General features: G+C 44.1%; 2 pseudogenes; one reads left to right on the top strand and one right to left on the bottom strand.

Moving 5' to 3' along the window:
• Window positions 1-1,897: 1,897 nt before the first annotated feature.
• LOC135022350 (5S ribosomal RNA) lies at window positions 1,898-2,016 on the bottom strand (annotated as a pseudogene).
• Window positions 2,017-3,995: 1,979 nt separating this feature from the next.
• LOC135022362 (5S ribosomal RNA) lies at window positions 3,996-4,114 on the top strand (annotated as a pseudogene).
• Window positions 4,115-7,337: the final 3,223 nt, after the last annotated feature.

Raw genomic sequence — 7,337 nt, forward strand, 5'->3', positions numbered from 1 at the left:
ATAAGCCTCTTTGCAAGTCGTGGCTTTTTTTATCAGGGGAAATAGCAATTTGTCCGTTCGTGATGCATTTTCCATTTCATTGACACATATCCTTTTGGCTGTAAGTTTTAAACCGCCTTGAAACACTAGATTTACTGACAACAGTCAGCAGACATGGGTGGTCATTCCGAGTTGTTCCGCTAATTGCGCATGCGCAATGTTCGCACTGCGACTGCGCCAAGTAAATTTGCTAAGAAGTTTGGTATTTTACTCACGGCATAACAAGGTTTTTTCTTCGTTCTGGTGATCGTAATGTGATTGACAGGAAGTGGGTGTTTCTGGGCGGAAACTGGCCGTTTTATGGGAGTGTGTGAAAAAACGCTGCTGTTTCTGGGAAAAACGCGGGAGTGGCTGGAGAAACGGAGGTGTCTGGGCGAACGCTGGGTGTGTTTGTGACGTCAAACCAGGAACGAAACTGACTGAACTGATCGCAGTGGCAGAGTAAGTGTCGAGCTATCAGAAACTGCAAAGAAATTTCTATTCGCAATTTTGAGAATCTTTCGTTTGCAATTTTGCTAAGCTAAGATACACTCCCAGAGGGCGGCGGCTTAGCGTGTGCAATGCTGCTAAAAGCAGCTTGCGAGCGAACAACTCGGAATGAGGGCCATTGATGTGTGCTTTACAAAGAAGCATGATTGTAGCGGGCAGTCCAAGCTGGACAAAACGTAAAAACGCATGTGGCTGAGAAATTACCTAGCACAAACACTGAATAATTAGGAAAACGTTGCCTAGTCTGAATGATTTCATCTTGGTTCCTGGTGTTGCATGTCTTGGGGAGGATTGGGATGTGGACAGAGTCATGGCAGCTGTTGCATCTGATGCTGGTGGTGGTAGTGTAAAGGATGTCCTTGTGGGAAACATTTAGAAGCAATGCAGTGCTGCAAAATATTCACTCATCACTGCCAATAGTTATAGTGGTGTAACTGAGTGACACTCAGATGATACTTCATACCTCGAAGCTAGATGAAACCTAGAATCCGGGGAGTAGATTTAAATCCAATTAAGATAGTTACTAGCAATTTGTGTCCACTTCCACCTCTTACTCTTGTAGCTGCTCTGCATGGGACTGATCTGATGCCACTGTCCTTTTAGGGACACAGCAATTTGCTAAGTCCGAGGCTGCCACCTACAGGAAGTCTCTCACAAAGTAGACGTGATTCCACACCAGTATTCTGAAGGTTCCAAGAGATAATTCATAATAATAATAATACTACAGTACCAGTATAACATCTAATATACACGTATGATTCGTGTTGTAATTAAAGGGTCTGGTGGTGCACCCAGAGTCAGAAACAAACTAGGAAAAGAGGAAAATACAGAAGACTCTTGTGTGGGTGCACTCTTTTTTTATGTATATGTTAATATGAAGATATTAAGACATAACTTTTATTTTTAATTATTCTAAGAAAAAATCCACACTTGTGTTATCCACCACAATTAATTCTGTATTGCTACATACAATTATGATTCAGCCCACCAGCTTCTCTGAAAGATGCCATATCTGTTGATGTGACTGATCAAACTGTACAGGTTGGGGTGTGTATAGGCCACAACCAGTGTTACAATCTTTAAAGAAAATTGGAAATGTTCTGGTTAGTCTATATTGGTAGACTCCAGGAGGGATGTAGACACTATTGCTCTACATCCTGTTCCTATCCAACCAGCACAAGCTCTGCATGTATTAATAGGACCTCAGAGGGTCAATGTACCAAGATGTTAGGAGGAGTATAGATCCTTATTGGTATTGGACCAATTGAATCTATGACATATCAAAAGAGACGGTACGGAAGGTGAGCAAAAGAAATGATTGAAGGAGAAAGTGGTGATCCTGCTGTTGGTTTAGAGTCGAGAAGGTCACGAATTACAACACCGGGTATTCTCTGGGGGTCACCCTCACAGATACTGACCCAGCCCACCACCGTTTTGCTTCCAAGATCGGACGAGATCGGGCTCTGTCAGTGGGGTATGGTAGTAATTTCTCGGGCCTCCTTGTGGCCGACTCACCAATGAGAGTGCACCTGAATTGAGGGAGGGGAAAAAAGGTTTAGGGTGAGGGAGACAGAAATAATTGGCGGATCTGCTGTCTATGTTAGGCACAGGATAAACCTGTGGATCATGGATGAGAGTCCGCAGATGTATAAGGAGGAAAGGGAGGAAAGGAACAAAGAGAGAGAGGGGGAAGAGAGAAGAGGAGACTGAGTGAAAAGATGATGACAGATATCCTCTGGTATCAAATACAGAATTATCAAAATTGTCAGCAACTAGGTATAGGTCAGATTGACTGGCAATACATTCCGTGGTCACTTTGATTCAGAACAATATATAGATATCAAATTGGTATCACAACCAGAATGTCATCAAAAAAATATATATGAATAAGAATAATTTGAACATAGGCCAGATTAACTGGCAATACTGTGTATATTCCGTGATCACTCTGTTTGGAAAAATAAGTATTTGTATTCTCCTAAGTGCTATTATTCTATATAGACCAGCATAAACATAACAGTAATATTGTTGGTAATTCTGTTGAGTATAGTGGTTTTGATGCTGGGATTTAAAGAGAGCAAAAAGTAATAATGCCGAAGAAAAGAAGGAAAAACAACATTTTTAGAAGAAAAAAAACAGAAAAAAAGAAATATTGAGAATTTCCTTTAAATGGTTATTCTGGGTATGACAATCATAGTCCAGATCCTTGGACTGCCCTGCTCAGGGCCAAGAATAAAATATATATAAAAGGTAATAAAAATAACAAATCATCACGTATTGCTGAATTGCTGTGTAGGTATAGAAATTCCCAGAAAATTGATAGAAAAAGTGTACCGGTCCCTGCCCAGGTCCCTGGGTCAGTTACTAAATAACAGGATGCAATATGTACTCCTCAGGTCCTTAGTTCATGTTGAAATTATTCATACAGGAATACTGGAATAGGTCATGCTGGAACTAGGATAGGACATGCTGGACCCCCGTATTCCAGCATGTCCTATCCTAGTTCCAGCATGACCTATTCCAGTATTCCTGTATGAATAATTTCAACATGAACTAAGGACCTGAGGAGTACATATTGCATCCTGTTATTTAGTAACTGACCCAGGGACCTGGGCAGGGACCGGTACACTTTTTCTATCAATTTTCTGGGAATTTCTATACCTACACAGCAATTCAGCAATACGTGATGATTTGTTATTGTTATTACCTTTTATATATATTTTTTTTCTTGGCCCTGAGCAGGGCAGTCCAGGGATCTGGACTATGATTGTCATACCCAGAATAACCATTTAAAGGAAATTCTCAATATTTCTTTTTTTCTGTTTTTTTCTTCTAAAAATGTTGTTTTTCCTTCTTTTCTTCGGCATTATTACTTTTTGCTTTCTTTAAATCCCAGCATCAAAACCACTATACTCAACAGAATTACCAACAATATTACTGTTATGTGTATGCTGGTCTATATAGAATAATAGCACTGAGGAGAATATAAATACTTATTTTTCCAAACAGAGTGATCACGGAATATACACAGTATTGCCAGTTAATCTGGCCTATGTTTAATTATTCTTATTCATATATAATTTTTGATGACATTCTGGTTGTGATACCAATTTGATATCTATATATTGTTCTGAATCAAAGTGACCACGGAATGTATTGCCAGTCAATCTGACCTATACCTAGTTGCTGACAATTTTGATAATTCTGTATTTGATACCAGAGGATATCTGTCATCATCTTTTCACTCAGTCTCCTCTTCTCTCTTCCCCCTCTCTCTCTTTGTTCCTTTCCTCCCTTTCCTCCTTATACATCTGCGGACTCTCATCCATGATCCACAGGTTTATCCTGTGCCTAACATAGACAGCAGATCCGCCCATTATTTCTGTCTCCCTCACCCTAAACCTTTTTTCCCCTCCCTCAATTCAGGTGCACTCTCATTGGTGAGTTGGCCACAAGGAGGCCCGAGAAATTACTACCATACCCCACTGACAGAGCCCGATCTCGTCCGATCTTGGAAGCAAAACGGTGGTGGGCTGGGTCAGTATCTGTGAGGGTGACCCCCAGAGAATACCCGGTGTTGTAATTCGTGACCTTCTCGACTCTAAACCAACAGCAGGATCACCACTTTCTCCTTCAATCATTTCTTTTGCTCACCTTCCGTACCGTCTCTTTTGATATGTCATAGATTCAATTGGTCCAATACCAATAAGGATCTATACTCCTCCTAACATCTTGGTACATTGACCCTCTGAGGTCCTATTAATACAAGCAGAGCTTGTGCTGGTTGGATAGGAACAGGATGTAGAGCAATAGTGTCTACATCCCTCCTGGAGTCTACCAATATAGACTAACCAGAACATTTCCAATTTTCTTTAAAGATTGTAACACTGGTTGTGGCCTATACACACCCCAACCTGTACAGTTTGATCAGTCACATCAACAGATATGGCATCTTTCAGAGAAGCTGGTGGGCTGAATCATAATTGTATGTAGCAATACAGAATTAATTGTGGTGGATAACACAAGTGTGGATTTTTTCTTAGAATAATTAAAAATAAAAGTTATGTCTTAATATCTTCATATTAACATATACATAAAAAAAGAGTGCACCCACACAAGAGTCTTCTGTATTTTCCTCTTTACCTACAGGAAGTCATCAGAGAACATTAAGTGTGTGTGTGGGAAGGACTCAAGTGTCACAGTAAAGTTGCTTCACTTACCTGTTTCCCGATGTATGGTGTGTATATCAGGCAACAGGTAAGAGAAGCAACTTTACCGTGACACATTTTTATGCCATAACACAGTGTTTGGTTGGGGGCCATTTACTGTTAAGTAGTTTTTTTGTTTTGTGTTTGTAATAAACGAGCCATTCGGTGCAAATATATATGTTTTATATAATGTACTCCATGCTACACATTAAGGATATTAGTTATTCGTGTATGCAAAAGTCCTTGACTCACAGATCCACCGAGGCATAGACGGTACACAGAGGGCACTGTGGCATAGACAGTACGCAGAGGGCACCCTGGCATAGACGGTACACAGAGGGCACTGTGGCATAGACAGTACACAGAGGGCACTGTGGCATAGATGGTACACAGAGGGCACTGTGGCATAGACGGTATACACAGGGCACTGTGGAATAGACAGTACACAGAGGGCACCCTGGCATAGACGGTACACAGAGGGCACTATGGCATAGACTGTACACAGAGGGCACTGTGGCATAGACGTTACACAGAGGGCACTGTGGCATAGATGGTACACAGAGGGCACCCTGACATAGACGGTACACAAAGGGCACTGTGGCATAGACAGTACACAGGGCATCCTGGCATAGATGGTACATAAAGGGCACCCTGGCATAGACGGTACACAGAGGGCACTGTGGCATAGACGGTACACAGAGGGCACTGTGGCATAGACAGTACACAGAGGGCACTGTGGCATAGATGGTACACAGAGGGCACTGTGGCATAGACAGTACACAGAGGGCACTGTGGCATAGATGGTACACAGAGGGCACTGTGGCATAGATGGTACACAGAGGGCACTGTGGCATAGACGGTACACAGGGCACTGTGGCATAGATGGTACACAGAGGGCACTGTGGCATAGATGGTACACAGAGGGCACCCTGACATAGACAGTACACAGAGGGCACTGTGGCATAGACAGTACACAGGGCACCCTGGCATAGACGGTACATAAAGGGCACCCTGGCATAGACGGTACACAGAGGGCACTGTGGCATAGACGGTACACAGAGGGCACTGTGGCATAGACAGGACACAGAGGGCACTGTGGCATAGATGGTACACAGAGGGCACTGTGGCATAGACGGTACACAGAGGGCACTGTGGCATAGATGGTACACAGAGGGCACTGTGGCATAGACAGTACACAGAGGGCACTGTGGCATAGACGGTACACAGGGCACTGTGGCATAGACGGTACACAGAGGGCACTGTGGCATAGATGGTACACAGAGGGCACTGTGGCATAGATGGTACACAGAGGGCACCCTGACATAGACGGTACACAGAGGGCACTGTGGCATAGACAGTACACAGGGCACCCTGGCATAGACGGTACATAAAGGGCACCCTGGCATAGACGGTACACAGAGGGCACTGTGGCATAGACGGTACACAGAGGGCACTGTGGCATAGACAGGACACAGAGGGCACTGTGGCATAGATGGTACACAGAGGGCACTGGCATAGATGGTACACAGAGGGCACTGTGGCATAGATGGTACACAGAGGGCACTGTGGCATAGACAGTACACAGAGGGCACTGTGGCATAGACGGTACACAGGGCACTGTGGCATAGACGGTACACAGAGGGCACTGTGGCATAGACGGTACACAGAGGGCACTATGGCATAGACGGTACACAAAGGGCACTGTGGCATAGACAGTACAAAGGGCACCCTGGCATAGATGGTACATAAAGGGCACCCTGGCATAGACGGTACACAGAGGGCACTGTGGCATAGACGGTACACAGAGGGCACTATGGCATAGACATAGACGGTACGCAGAGGGCACTGTGGCATAGATGGTACACAGAGGGCACTGTGGCATAGACAGGACACAGAGGGCACTGTGGCATAGACGGTACACAGAGGGCACTGTGGCATAGACGGTACACAGAGGGCACTGTGGCATAGACGGTACACAGAGGGCACTGTGGCATAGACGGTACACAGAGGGCACTGTGGCCTAGACGGTACACAGAGGGCACTGTGGCATAGATGGTACACAGAGGGCACTGTGGCATAGACGGTACGCAGAGGGCACTGTGGCATAGACGGTACACAGAGGGCACTGTGGCATAGATGGTACACAGAGGGCACTGTGGGAGTTGGGTTAGCATGTTCTGCTTGTATTCGCACTGCTCCTGCAGCTATTGCTTGTACACAAATGCAGACACTTACACCTGCCTGCACATAGATGGGCGTGATAGGGCTGTTTTAACATCAACTATTCTCACCATGGCCCTAACTGTGTGGAGTTTGTATATTCTTCCCGCAATTGCGTGGGTTTCCTCCCACACTCCAAAAAAAACCTGGTAGGTTAATTGGCTCCCGAAAAAAAATGAACCCTAGTGTGTGTGTTTTGTCGAAGTCAAAAATATTACATACACACCACATACAAACTCCAAACAGATGGGTATCTGTTCGTGCGTTTTGCGCATATACGGTAGCATACGCATTCGCACAGAGAAGCCACAAAGACATATACAACATATTCATACAACACATAGACAAAACATGTTTAGCATCATTTTGTATTAAATTATA

This window comes from Pseudophryne corroboree, unplaced genomic scaffold (genome assembly GCF_028390025.1).
Source record: "Pseudophryne corroboree isolate aPseCor3 unplaced genomic scaffold, aPseCor3.hap2 scaffold_387, whole genome shotgun sequence".
Taxonomy (NCBI): Eukaryota; Metazoa; Chordata; class Amphibia; order Anura; family Myobatrachidae; genus Pseudophryne; species Pseudophryne corroboree.